The sequence below is a fragment of the Dasypus novemcinctus genome, chromosome 9, assembly GCF_030445035.2.
Source record: "Dasypus novemcinctus isolate mDasNov1 chromosome 9, mDasNov1.1.hap2, whole genome shotgun sequence".
NCBI classification, from domain to species: Eukaryota; Metazoa; Chordata; class Mammalia; order Cingulata; family Dasypodidae; genus Dasypus; species Dasypus novemcinctus.
In genome coordinates this window covers 75,222,077-75,237,338 of record NC_080681.1, presented here as the reverse complement: position 1 = coordinate 75,237,338, position 15,262 = coordinate 75,222,077, and the positions used below count along the sequence as shown (strand labels likewise).

Genomic DNA, 15,262 nt, shown 5'->3' with positions numbered 1-15,262 from the left:
TGCATTATCCGGCGGCACTGGGAAACTGCATCTCTTTTTTCGTTGCATCATCTTGCTGCTTCAGCTCTCTGTGTGCCGTTCTACTCCTCTGCGGGCTGCGCTTTTTTCACATGAGGCAGCTTTCCTTGCAGGGCGCACAACCTTGCATGTGGGGCACCTCTATGTGGGGGCCCCCCTGCATGGCATGGCGCTCCTTGTGTGCATCAGCACTGCATGTGGGCCAGCTCACCACACAGGTCAGGAGGCCCTGGGATCGAACCCTGGATACTCCATATGGTAGATGGATGCTCTATCAGTTGAGCCACATCCGCTTCCCTGTCCTGTGGTTTTATATGTTATATCTTTTTTTTTCCTCTGCCTCTTCTTTTATTGTAACTTTCTTTTCTTTATAGTTGATCTTTTGTAATGTTTCTGACTCCTTTCTCATTTCTGTTTCAGTACATTTTTAAAATACCTTCTTTGTAGTTATGCTGGAGTTTATGCTACAAACCCTATACCTGTAATCTACTAATTTGAAATATCAACTTAACTTCAATAGCATACAAGGGGGTGTGGATGTGGCTCAAGTAACTGAGCATCTGCTTCCCACATGGGCAGTCCCAGGTTTAGTTCCTGGTGCCTCCTAAAAAAAATAACCAAGCAAGCAGCAAGCAAAACAAGCAGCAAGAAAAAACAACTCAGGGGAGTTGATGTGACTCAGTGGTTGAGCAACTGCTTTCTACATATGAGGTCCCAGGTTCAATCCCTGGTCCCTGATACCTCAAAAACAAACAAACAAACAAACATGTGTTTCTGCTCCCATATTCGTGTTTCCCTTCATGTTATTTTTTGTCCCACTTTTTTCTTTTCTATCTCTTTTATCAGGAAATATGCCTTTTTCTTGTTCAGTTGTATTCTGCTTGTTATATGAATTAAAGAGTAGAGTTGTATATTGAGGATACACTACTGTTGCGTTTTGGGTTTACCCTTTTTACTACCCTTGCTGGGGGTGTTCATTTCTTCACATTACTCCAAGCCATTTTGTGACAGTTTGAAGCTGGGTGGACCCCAGAAGACCATGTCCTTAGAGATAAATCATTCCTGAGCCTATGCACCTGTTGTAGGTGGAACTTTTTTTTTTAAATTACTTCAGTTAAGGGCCTTTGATTAGCTTGTGTATCCTAGGGTGGGACTTAATCCTCTTACTGGAGTCCTTTACAAATGGAATAAATATGCAGAGACTCAGAAAACTCCTAGAAGCTGAGAGAAGCCCTGAAAGGCAGAAGCTGAAATCAATGGAACAGGGGAGATAGAAAGCCACTAGAATAGAGAGAAAGCCAGAGGCAGCCAGAAGCTTAAAGCAATGGAGCCTGGAGGAGAAGGCAGAGACTGGCAAATGCCACCATTGTGCCCTACCATGTGCCTGATGGCCCACAGATGCAGCTTGGGGAGAAAGCATCTCCTGATAATTCCTTGATTTGGACATTTTTCTGAGTCTTGGAGCTGTAAGCTTAAAGTTAATAAATCCCTGTTGCAAAAGCCAATTCATTTCTGGTATATTTCCTGGCAGCCTTTAGCAAATGAAAACATACTCTCCTGTCTTTTCTTTTCAACCTGCAGAACTTTTTTTTTTTAAGATTTATTTTTTAATTTACAACCCACCCTCCATTGTCTGCTCTCTGTGTCCATTCGCTGTGTGTTCTTCTGTATCTGTTTGTATTCTCATTAGGCAGCTCCGGGAACCGATCCTGGGACCTTCCAGAGTGGGGGATAGGTGATTACTCTCTTGTACCACGTCATCTCCCTGTTCTGCTACGTAGTCTTATTTTCTTTTCCTCTGTGTCTCTTGTTGTGTCATCTTGCTGCGCCAGCTCTCCGTGTTGGCTGGCCCTCCTGCGTGGGGCGGCTTTCCCATGTGGGGCAGTGCTCCTGCACAGCAGCTCCACAATCCTGTGTGGGCCAGCTTGTAGGAGGCACTGGGCATTGAATCCTGGACCTCCTATATGGTAGACGGGAGCCCAATTGGTTGAGCCACATCTATTTCCCCAGAACTCACTTTAATAATTCTTGTAGGACAGGTTTCTTGTTGATGAGCTCTCTCAGTTTCTATTTATCTGTGAATATTTCAAACTCTCCCTCATATCTGAAGGACACATTTATCAGATGAAGAATTTTTGGCGGTATTTCTGTTTCAGTACCTTAAATACGTCCTTGCCTCCATGGTTTCGGATGTGAACTCGGTACTTAGTCATATGTGATGAATTGCTTTTCTCTTGCTGCTTTCAGATTTCTCTCTTTATCTTTGGCATTTGACATTCTGATCAGTATGTGTCTCAGATTATGTCTATTAGGATTTATTCTGTTTGGAGTATGTTGAACTGCTTGTACGTATATATTTATGACTCCTAAGAGTTGAGAAGGTTTTGGTCATAATTTCCTTAAATATTTTTTCTGCTCCTTTTCCTTTTTTCCTTCTGGTCACCATGATACATATTTTTGTGTGCTCCATGTTGTTTCTCATATCCCTGAGACACTGCTCAACTGTTTCTGTTCTTTATCTGGTCTTATCACTGTATGTCTTAGATTGTCCACCTTCTACTTTGCTGATTCTTGACCCTGCCTGTTAAAACCTGCTGTTGTATGGTTCTAATGTAATTTAAATCTCTAGTGTTGTGCCTTTCATCCCCATTATTTCTGTTATGTTTCCTTTTAAGCTTTCAGATTCTTCTTTATGCTCATACATTTTTTTCTTAATACCCTTCATCTATTTATGCATATTTTCCTTCATCTCCTTGAGTTTATTTAGGAGATTTGTTTGAATTTTTTTGATTAGTTTCAATTTATTATTTAATTAGCAACTGTATTCAAATTCACAAAAATAGAAGATCAGAAAAAGGCAGGTCAACAAGTTGTGGCAACATTACTCCAGAAAAGTTCTTTTTCAGGCACTTCTATCTCATCTAATTCCAACTGCTAACTCACTTGTCCCTCTAGTGTTCAAAAGGTACACAGATGAACACAGATTAGTTAAATGATATAGTCAAGGCCTCCTTAATAATGAAAAAAAAGATGAAGAGAAAAAAATGCTTAATTGCACTCATATCTCACAAAACCTAACACCATATTCTTTATTTTACTTTTAGAATTAATATAGAACCAACACAACAATGTTGTTGTTAACTATAGTCCATAAATTACATTAGTTACATTTTCCCATGTATCACCACATTCTAAACACCCTGTAGTAGAATGTTCTTTTATTTACTACAGTCCTCATCTTCCGAAATCATTTTTCTTTATTCCTAATATTATTCTCTGACTAACATTAATCTTCCTGACTACTTGTTTTAGCCTTAATCACATCCATAAATCAGGAGTGGTTGTTAAATTCATTATAATGTGCTACATCAAGTCCAGACATTACCATATATTTACATTTAACCTTATTAAACATTCTACATATATCCAGCATCTCCCCTTTCTTATCCCATATCCCATGTCCCACCAACCTACTTTTCATAGTCCAACTCTGTAAGTCCACTCATTGTATTTAGTTCATATCAGTGACACCATACAATATATGTCCTTTTGTGTCTGGCTTATTTCAAGCAACATAAGATCCTCAAGGTTCATCCATGTTTTCATGTCCTTCCCCAATTGATTTCTTTTTACAGCTGAGTAATATTCTATTTTATGAATACACCACATCTTGTTTATCCATTCATCAGTTGATGGACACTTTATTGGTTTCCAATTTTAGTAAATGTGAATAATGCCGCTGTGAACATCATGGTGCAAATGTCAGTTTGAGTCCTTGTTTTAAGTTATTCTGAATATATTCCTACTAATGAGATTGCTGGATCAGATAGCATTACTATATTTAGTTTCCTGATGAACCATCAGATCTCTTCTACAGAGGTTTCTTCATTTTACAGTCCTACCAGCAGTGAAGGAGTGTTCCTATTTCTCTACATCCTCTCTAACATTTCAAGTTCTCTGTCCTTTTAATAATGGCCGTTCTTTATGGTGTGAGATGATATCTCCTTGTAGTTTTGATCTGCATTTCCCTAATAGCTAGTGATGTTGAACATCCTTTCATATGTCTTTCGACCATTCATATTCCCACTTTGGAAAAAAAAATGTTCAATTCTTTTGGCCATTTTTAAATGGGGTTGCTTCTCATTTGTCATTAAGTTTTGTGATCTCTTTATATAACTTGGAGCTCAATCCCTTATCAGATATATGGTTTCCAAAGATATTTTCCCATTGAATAGGCTGCCTTTTTACTTTGATAAAGTCTTTTGAAGAGCAAAAGTATTCAATTTTGAGGCATTCCCATTTATCTGTCTTTTCTTTTGTTGTTAGTGCTTTGGGTGTAATGTCCAAGAAATCATCACTGACCACAGTATCTTGAAGATGTTTCACTACATTTTCTTCTGGGAGTTTTATGGTTCTAGGTTTTATATTTAGGTCCTTGATCCATTTTGAATTAATTTTTGTAAAAGATATGAGATAAGGGTCCCCTTTCTTTCTTTTAGGTATGTATATCAAGTTTTCCCAGCATCATTTGTTAAATAGGCTGTTCTGACCAGCTGAGTGGGTTTGACAGCTTTGTCAAAAATCACTTGAACGTAGATGTTAGGGTCTATTTCTCAACTCTTGATTTTATTCCATTGGTTATTCTCTCTTAACTTTATGGTAGTACCTTCTTGTTTTTACCACTGTAACTATATAATATGCTTTAAAGTCTGGAAGTGAGAGTCGTCTAAATTCATTATTCTTTTTTAATGTGTTTTTGGCTTTTCAGGGGTCCTTACCCTTCCAGAAAATTTGATAATTGGGTTTTCCAGTTCTGCAAGAAGGATATTGGAATTTTTATTGGGATTGCATTAACTCTATACATCAGTTTGGGGAAAATTTATGTCTTAATGATTTTTAGTCTTCCAGCCCATGAACATGGAATATCCTTCCATTTACTTTGATCATCGTTGGTTTCTTTGAGCCATGCTTTATAGTTTTTTGAATACAGTCTTTTAATGTCTTTGGTTAAATTTATTCCTAGAGATTTGATTCTTTTAGTATTATTATAAATGGAATTTTTTTTTCTGACTTCCTCCCTGATTGCTCTTTAGTAGTGTATATAGAAATGCTGCTGGTTTTTGTGTATTAATCTTGTATCCTGCCACTTTGCTTTAATTGTGAGTTTTAATGGTTTTATTGTGGATCTTCTGGAATTTTCTAAGTTTAGGACCATATCATTAGAGAATAATGAAAGTTTTATTTCTTCCTTCCCTATTTGGTTAAGTTTTATTTCTTTTTCTTGATTAATTACTCTAACTAGAACTTCTAGCACAATATTGAATAACAATGGGGAGAGTGGGCATCCTTGTCTTGTTCCTTATCTCAGCAGGAAAACTTTCAGTCTTTCACCCTCAAGTACAGTGTTAGTTGTGGACTTTTCCTGTATGCACTGTGTCATATTGAGAAAGTTTCCTTCTATTCCTATCTTCCAGAATGTTTTTATCAAGAAAGGATGTTATATTTTGTCAGATGCCTTTTCTATATCAATTGAAATGACCATGTGCTTTTAATTCTTCATTTCATTAATTTGGCTTATTATCCTGATTGATTCTCTTATGTTGAACCACCCTTGCATATCTGATGTTAAGTCCACTTGATCGTGATGTTTAATTGTGTGATGTGTTTTTGGATTTGGTTAGCAAGTATTTTTTAAGGATTTTTGCATCCATATTCATTAAAGAAATTGTTCTATAATTTTCTTTTTTGTAAAATCTTTATTTGGCTTTTGTATTAGGGTGATGTTAGGTTCCGTTGCTAGAATGAATTCGGTAGCATTCCTTCCTGTTCAATTTTATTTTAAGATCTTGAGCAAAATGATTGGAATTACATCTTTTTTTAAAATTCTCTCCCCTTCCCCCAAACCCCCCCCCCCCCCGCCCAGTTGTCTGCTCTCTGTGTCCATTCACTGTGTGTTCTTCTGTGACTGCTTCTATCCTTAGCAGCAGCATCAGAAATCTATGTTTCTTTTTGTTGCGTTATCTTGTTATGTCAGCTCTCCGTGTGTGAGGCGCCATTCTTGGGCAGGCTGCACTTTCTTTTGCACTGGGAGGCTTTCCTTACGGGACACACTCCTTGCACGTGGGGATCTTCTTCTTTTTCACCAAGAGGCTTCAGGGATCGAACCCAGGTCCTCTCATGTGGTAAGTGGAAGCTCTATCACTTCAGCCACATCTGCTTCCCTGTCTCATGTATTTTTGGGCATCTATGTTAGGTGATAAATATTATTTTTATTTCTTCTTTGCAAATTGTCCTTTTTATTAAAATATAATCTTCATTTTATAAGTTTTGCCTTTAAAATGTATTTTATCTGTTATTATTATCCCCATAACCTGCTCTTTTTTTATTTCTATTAGTGTGGAATATCTTTTTCCAACCTTTTACTTTCAGCCTGCTTGTGTCCTTCCATTGAAGTCGAGCCTATTGTAGACAGCCAATAGCTGTCTCTTTTTTTTTTTTAATCCAGTCTGTCAATCTATGTCTTTTAATTGGGGAGTTCAATTCATTAACATCCAGTGTTAATATTATAAAGGCATTATTTATTTTATCCATTTTATCCCTTAGCTTTCTGTTGTCATATGTTAGTGTTGTCTTTGAACCCATTCAGTTTCTCTTATGTTCTTCATTTCTACATTCTTCTCCAGGGCTCTCTCCCTTGTCTTTTCCTATTAGGCTCTAAAATACCTCATAGATGTGGTCTCTTGGTAACTAAACTCTCTCAGTTTTTGTTTGTCTGTAAAGGCTTTAAACTCTTTTTCTTTTCTGAAGTGTAGTTTTGTCAGATAAAGAATTCTTGACTGGCAGTTTTTCACTTTCAGTACCTTAAATATATCGTACCACAGATTTCTCATCTCCATGGTTTTTGAAGTGAGTTTGACACTTAATCTTATTAAGGCTCCCTTTATCTTTGGCTTTTGGCAATGTGAATAGTAGATGTTTCTGAGTAGGTCTATTAGGATTTATTCTGTTTGGGGTATGTTGTCCTTATTGAATATTGATATTCATATCTCTCATAAGGATTAGAAAATTTTCAGTCCGTATTTCCTCAAATATTCTTTCTACCCCCTTTCTGTTCTCCTTCTGGAATACTTGTAAATGTAAATACTTACGCATTTCATGTTGTCATTCAGCTCATGAGACTCTCTTCGATTTTTCATATCCTTTTCTCTGTCTTCCTGTCTTTTCAGTTTTAAATGCCCTATCCTTGCATTCACTTATTCATTCCTGTAACATTTGAAGTCTGCTGTTATATGCCTCTAATGTATTTTTAATCTCATATATTATGTTTCTCAGTTACTTTATTTTGCAGGCTTTCAGATTGTTCTTTATGCTTACATAGTATCACCTTAATATCCTTTATCTCTTTAGTTATTTTCTTTTAACTCCTTAAATTAATTAAGAAGGTTTGTTTGAACATTTATTAGTCATCTTAAATCCTAAGTCTCATCTAGATTCTTGGCTTGTTTCTTTGACTGGGCCGTATCTTCCTCTTTCTTCATGTGAGTTGTTATCTTTTGTTGATACCTAAGCATCTGCTTATGTTGATAATTTTACTCTCTTGATCAATTTCTTTCTTTTGCCTAGTGGTTTTATTTCACAGCTCTTCTTTGATTTTTAGTTTAATGTTTTCTAAAACTTTATTATTGCCCAGTTTTTGTAGTCAAAACTGTGTCATGGAGCTGCTGATAAGGCCCAACCAGGTCTACTCTCCCTGGGAAAGAATCAGGAAAGACCAGTCTGCCTTTCTTCACTTTCCTGGCTGGCCAGTACATGACGCTCCTTGGCAAACCCTTCCACAGAGATGAATCCTTCAATATCTACTGCCTCTTCTGAGCTAGCGAACTGTGGCAGTTACATTCGCCAAAGAGAAACCACAGTCAGCCCTCCACCACACCCTCCATCTTCCTAGGGAAGAATCTGTCCTTTCCCTTCTGTTGGCCAGTCAGCTACAGATTTTACCAAGGCTGTTTACCTTGGGTGAGGGGAATGGGTAGTGTTCCCAGCCAGAGGGATTTCAACTCTTGGTTTTCCCTTAGGCCTCTCTGTCTCTGCATTCCCAGTCCTTCCTGGACAATCCGTGCACGACTTACCTGGCTTGCAGGGGTCTCCAAAGTGGCTCCCTCAGACTACTTTTATGCCTTCTTCCCTATTTTGCAAGAGAGCTGTGCCCTGCCTGAGCTACTATGATTGCCATTTTGGAGCATAAGATTTCTATTGTTTCAACTTCTGAATCTCTTCTGAAGGTTTAATTTGTTCCCATGACTGAGCCATGTCTTCCTGTTTCTTAATTTGGTTGTAATTTTTTGATGATGTCTAGGAATCTGATAAACTTAGTATGTTAACACTGAAGGTCCATTTCTCACTCTTGTCTGCGGTTTTATTGTTAATTAACTTTGTGTTAATGCTTCTTGGTCTAAGTTGTTTTAAGAATAGCCCATGCTTAACTGTTTGGGTTTTTGTAGCTCTTCTTAACTGATTCTTGCCCTGCTTATGTGGTTCAATTTTTAAGATTGCACTTTTTGTGCAATTGTAGCTTCCTTTCCTCTGTTCCTTCTCTGGGAATCCTGTCTGTTCTGTTTGATTTTTGTGCAGACATTTTTCCTCAGCTCCTATGATTTGTTTAAATTCTCTTCTTCACTCAGTGCCTCATTTTCCTTACACGTAGCAGTTTTGGGACCCATCCTATCTTACAGCAGTTCAATTACCCGCCCCCCTCCCCTTTTTTTTTTCCCCCCTCTGTGAGGCTTTCTGCCTCCAGATTCTTCCCCCTTAGTGTGTACCACCCATCAGAGCCAGATGGGGTCAATCCATAAAGGTAGGTCACTTCAGAAAATCTGGTTTGCTTTTAGGTGTCCAGGTGATTGAAACTGGATTGAGTGAGGGCACAACAGTTCTCACCAGGTTTTCTATCATGGTTTCTCCATCTCCGTTTTCTTTTTTCTTGCCCCTGGAGGCCCTTTTGTATGTTGCACTCCTCAGTGGCTTATGTTCTGCTCTAGGTCTCTGTGGACTTAGGTCCCTGTTTTTGGGCATTAATGGAGTTTTAACCAGGTGCTGTAAGCCTACAGTCTTACTCTGCAGTGGGAGGGAGCCGGGGTCCATGCTGCCTCTGTGTGACTCACAAGCTCAGCAGGATCAACTATGATCAGGATTCCCAGATCAAGTATGGGGAAGGGAGTGGGAATGGACTGGTGTGTCTGGGACAGAACTCTCCTACCTAGATCTTTCTCCCATCCCCTCCCCTCCCCTCCCCTCTCCTCTTTTTTTTTTTTTTGGAGGTACTGGGGACTGGGGATTGAACCTGGACCTCGTATGTTGGAAGTAGTTAGCACCTAACTACTGAGCCACATTGGCTTTCCTGAGTTGTTTTTTCCGTTTGTTTTGTTCATTGTTTTTGTTTTTTCAGGGGGCACCAGGAACCAAACCTGGGACCTCCTGTGTGGGAGGCCAGAGCTCAACTGCTTAAGCCATATCTGCTCTAAATTTTTCTTTTTCTTTGGTTCAGCATTTGTGGAATCCTTCTCCAGTCTCTAATGACCTTCCGAGTTCTAAGCAAATGGATTTGTCCTTTATTTTGCTAAATCTCTGGGGAGGCTTTTTTTTTTTTTTCAGTGGATGTCTTACATTGCCATGCTGTTAGTAATTTATTTTTAGTCTTTCCTTTCCTTTATGTTACTGTATATAATAATACTAAAAGTTATATGGTTTTTTTAAATGGGATGAGGAAGTATTTTCTATGAATTTATATGGTATAGTGTATAGGAAGAAAAATGTTTCAAACTATGCTTCATAAAATGTGTGATTGTTGTGAAAAATGCTAGGCTTCATTGGGAACGATACTGGATATTTGAAAAATTATAATCTTATCTTTATGCAAAACAGTCATGTAATACAACTGTATAAGGTGGTTGAAGTCCCGCATCTTGAGCATCAAGAAAAATGTGTTAGAGCTGGAAGGCATCCAGAAAATGGCAGCTAAAATCATCAAGGGGCTAGAAAGGTTTAAAAGATTTATTCCATCAGTGTTGAATGATCTTTGGCAATATAATTTAAAAATCTTAGCTTTGTAAGGGGAATTGGACTTGAACTAGTGCAACCTGTTAATAGGAATTCATCTTAATGGTAATCTTGACAAATGGCTCCATTTCCTCTGTTTGAATCCTGGAAGGTGCAATTAAAAGTGGTTGACTCTAGAGACTGTGCTGCCTGGGTTTAAATCCTGGTCCTACCACTTACTAGCTGAGTGACCATTTTCCTGGCTTAATATTGCTATAGGAGCTCTATTCCTGGCAATACATACAAGGGTCCTTACTTCCAGGCATCTTCCATCTAGTATAAGAGATGAACTGATAATCACATATATGATAATGGTGTTATAAATCCTGTGAAAGAAGTATGTTCAGGTTATAGTAGTTATATTAAAAGGGAATTTTCAATATAGGCTTGAGTAGTGGAAAAGGAGATGAGGAGGGACATCATAGAACATGTGACTGTTGAAAGAATTTCTATCAATTATGTCTAGTTCTTTCTTTTAGAGTAATATAAATCAGTTCCATTCCTTCTTCTGTATGACAGCTCTTTACCTTATCAAATGTAAAATTATAAAATGTATTTATTAGGTAAATCTGAAATTTTTACTATCGTGTTTGAGAATATTTTGTGTATTTTGACTATAATTTTGAAAAAAAAATGGACCCCTAATTGGTAGTAATTTTTAGGACTCTTTAATTCAAGAAATTATGTGGGCTATAAATTATAATTTCTTTCTGTCAATTCCTGGAGGTTATTTAGTGAAATGTGAAATTTCAAATAAATTCCAGAACTTTTGAGTTCAAAGTATTTTGAGATAACTTCTAGATGTCCATTAGAGCATTGTATTATTTAGAATTAGATCCTGCTGGGATTGGTAGAAATCTTTGAAATAAGAGTAGTTTAGACAAGATAGAACTATTTTGCTTTACTGTAAAAGTTTCAGCAGGTGGCCCATACTGTTGATTCAATGGTGTTTGGAATGTAGGCTTCTCCCTCCTGTTACTCCTCACTGTCTTAGGTTTGCCAGGTTGCTTTGACTATTACCACACAGCAGACTGCCTTAAACCAGGGGTTCTTAACCTTTATTTTTTCCACGAACCCCTTTGCCTGTCAGGTGAAAACCATGGGCCCCTTCTCAGAATGTAGTTGCAGATTTTAATGCATAATAAATTTTAATGCATATTAAAATATAGAACATGTATTTGGGGGCCACCTCATTCAACTTACCACATTCCCCCTGCCAGCCCTGACCTCAGAGTTCAAGATGGTGGCTTTCGAATTCAAGGCTATGAATTGGAGGAAGGCATAAAGAAGAAGCTGTCAGGGATATTTCTGCTAATACATGTTATTAGCTGGAATATAGTCACATTGGCCACAACTAGCTACAAGAGATTCTAGGATGTAGTTTTTATTCTGGGTGGCCATGTGTTGAGATATAATTGGGAGTTCTATGCCTGGTAAAGAGGGGTGTAGTTGATGGTGGACAATTAAAAGAGTCTGACAGATCTAGCATCTCAGATGTTTGTTATGTGCTTACCAGAGTAGACATAGTTGTTTAATGAATGAATGCCCCTTAATGCTATTGTCAAAATAGATATTCATCTGGATATTTACTTTATACGTGGTAAATTGTGGCCAGTTCATCTATCCAGTGTTTTTATAGTAATTGTTCTTTCTCATCCATGTTTTCCTTTTGCAAAAAAGATATTTCCACAAATCTTCAGCCAGATATAATACCACATAGAATTTCATTTCTTTTATTGTTTGTTTTTAAACCCACAAAAATTTGGAGTCCTATTAAAATTCTTTGCACATGTCTTTGATAAACAGAATCCTGGCATTTAGAAGGTACTCAGCAAATATTTTTAGATTGAAAAATAAATGGAAATAAAACTTTGTTGAATTCAAAACTTTCAATTATTTCCTTAGAAAAAGTTTATACCTATAAAATACATAGAAGAAATTCTTGGTTTTAAATCTGTTTTTAAGATTTTTAAGAATATTCATTTGGCTTTTAGGTGGAATGTGATAATAAGGTTACACTTTGAATTTACTTAATTGTGGCTATTAATTTTCTTAAGGAGTAGTAGAGGCTGGCATCATTTGTGCTGGACTGTTGAACTGTCAATACCCTGCTGGCTGTGCCTAACTGTCAGATTGTTGACACCCAGGTCACTGTGCCAAACTGTTGGTCAGAGAGAAAGAGATCTAAGAGTTGTCACCTCTTCCCGATACAATTTTCGGGGTCTTCAGCAAAAGAATGACTCACAGAGGCTCTAATGGAAAAACATTTACTCACATAGAGAAAAGACAGCAAGGTCAGCTTCACTAATGGACATCAGCACCCCATGGCTAGCAGATCCCAGTCCACTGGCCAGTGCCAAAGGAATTCATCCCTCTTGTGCCATAGTGGTAGAAAGCTGCTCTTCCCTTCTGGAAACAAATACCACTGCGGTGCAGTGGCCAGTGAACCACGGGCCATAAAATGGACATGCTTCAGCCAACTGTCTGCGAATGTTTGCAGGTACTTGGGACACTAAGGGAAGGAATGCACATCTCTATCTGCTAGCAGATGTGTTTGTGTTTTTTTTTGTCTTTATTTGTTTTTTTAATGTTACATTAAAAAAATATGAGGTCCCCATATGCCCTCCAGCCCCCTCACCCCACTCCTCCCTCCATAACAACAACTTCCTCCATCATCATGAGACATTCATTGCATTTGGTGAATACATTTCTGAGCACCGCTGCACCTCATGGTCAATGGTCCACACCATAGCCTACACTCTCCCACAGTCCACCCAGTGGGCCATGGGAAGACATGCAATGTCCAGTAACTGTCCCTGCAGCACCACCCAGGACAACTCCAACCCGTGAAAAACCATGGTGGCTGCTGGGGGTAGGGAGTGGGAGGAAGAGCAGATGTGTTTTATCTTGCCTTGCTAACACACCTGGTCCTAAGCACAGGGTTTATATGTGGGTCACAGGCAAAGGCTACCATAGTTCAGCACATGTTCCCTACCATAGTTCAGCAGGAATTCTTAATGCATTTGATTCTTTTGACCTCAGATATACAAGTGGCTTATCAGTATGCTTAGCCATTTCAAGGGATGATACCATTTCTTTTCCAGTGTTTCATGGGGAAAAACTTCTTCATGTATAAAAATACATGAGTCAATTATTTTCTCAGTTATCATAGTCAAAGTAATACTTTATTGATATGTATTATTTTCTGAGTGTATTTATACATTCTTTGATTTGTCTGTTTTCTAGTTTAACATGTGGCATTAAAAAACAAAACACCTCCTTGACTATTAGAGTTCTAGGTCTTACTTCTTTGATCTGGAAAGACCACATATGTTCTCAGGAATTTAAATTATCAAATAGGAATGTGGGAATTTAACTCTTCCTTTGTATTGACAAAGGGATTTTAAATGCTATACTTTCATTCAGCCTATTAAGGATTTGAGGAGACATACTTATGCCACCCAGGCAGTTGTTTGGGTATTGAAAATTTCCCAAAGGTGAGTAATAAACCACCTAGGCAAGAAAACCATCTAGGCTATTTTTATTGAATAGAAAGTCCCTGAAATCAGTGATGCTTTCTGGAGTCTTAGCAGCATACTTTAAAAGTATAGTAAGTTATGTTGCTTGAACTTAATTTCTCCCAATTTGATTGTTTTAAATATTGAGAAAATAGCTTTCAAGCTTGTTAATGTTTTAATGTTTTGAGATGATAAATTGCTGCTTCAGAAAGTTTTTAAGGTAATAATATATTTTTTTAAAATTGGGAACTCAATTCTTCTTAAGTCAGCACAATTAATGTTTGGATTGTTCTGACTGGGGCATTACTCTGTTGTGGTTAAACATGCTGGTTCTGAAGTCAGACTGCTTGGGATAACATGTTGTGCCACCATTTACTATGTGACCTTGGTCTAGTTATTTAACTTATCTATGCTTCAAGTCACTCATTTGTACAGTAGAGGATAATGATACTCCATAGGTTTGGTGTAAGGTTGAATGAACAGGGCAGCTAACACATAGAATAACACTTAGTACATAATAAACACTTAATAAGTGTCATTATTTTTATTATTTTTAATAACATGTTTGTCATAATGAGTTGAAACCTGACTCCAAGAAATGCGTAGGAGGTAATATCAGCTGGCTCCTTATTCCTAGCACATAGACTATGTGCCACTAAGTGCAATAGAGGACATATGTTTGGTAGAGAGGAGATTGATGGGTTTAGTTTTGAATTTCTTGAATTTGAGACATTTGTGGGATATTCATCTTGATACATGAATTTGAAAGAGGGGACAAAGTCATTGGCATATGGATGGTAATTAAAACTATGAGGGAGGAATCACATAGCTTAAGGAATACTCCCAGGAATATCTTGTGCCTAGGTTGGAAACTTGAGGGGAGTAGTCTTTAAAGAACAGGTGGTAGGTAGATCAAGAAGCCATAAAAAAGAGCACCTGAGAGTTAGTAAGAGAACCAGGAGAGAGCAGTGCCACCAAAAAGAGAGTACAGCAGAATTTCCTTACAGTAAGGTGAAAACTGAAAGCATACATGGTTTGATAAAGGGTATTTGGTGAGCCTTTGGTTTCAGTAGAGGGGTGGTAGCAGAAGCCAGATAGCAGTGAGTTTAGAAATGGTGATAAAGACAAAAATGTAGACTACTTTTTTGAGAAATTTTGATGTGACAAATGTTGGAAAAGAGAGGAGGATGCAGAGGGATGGGAGACTTGGAAATGTTTATAGCCTGAGGAGAAAGCACTATTAGAAGTGGAAATGGTCTGTCAGGCAAAATGCAACCAAACCAAAATATGGAGAGAAAAAAATAAATGGAAAAGGTCAATTTAAAGAAATTGTACAAAATATAGGTTCAAGGGCGCACATTGATGAGACTGGCCTTGAACAACATCCTCTGAAACCTGGAGGAAAGAGGTATGTGGATATAAGTGAGTTTAAGATAGAGATTCAAGAAGATAAGGAGAATCACTCCTAAAGATGGTTTTGTTTTTACCAATGAAGTAGAAGGTGAGTTTGCTGAAAAGGGTCAGAGGTTGAATAGATGTTTTGAGGAGAATGGGGAAAGTTTAGAGTAATAATTGAGAAGGAAATAGGAGAGGAAGCTGACCAATTTGTCCCCTGATTGAGGGATTTTTTT

At 37.7% G+C, this 15,262-nt stretch overlaps 1 protein-coding gene across 5 annotated transcripts in view; it reads left to right on the top strand.

Annotated features, from left to right (window-relative positions):
- PRKAA2 (protein kinase AMP-activated catalytic subunit alpha 2) overlaps positions 1 to 15,262 on the top strand; it is a 112,616-nt gene that overhangs the window by 40,178 nt on the left and 57,176 nt on the right. The gene's annotated exons all lie outside the window — the stretch shown is intronic.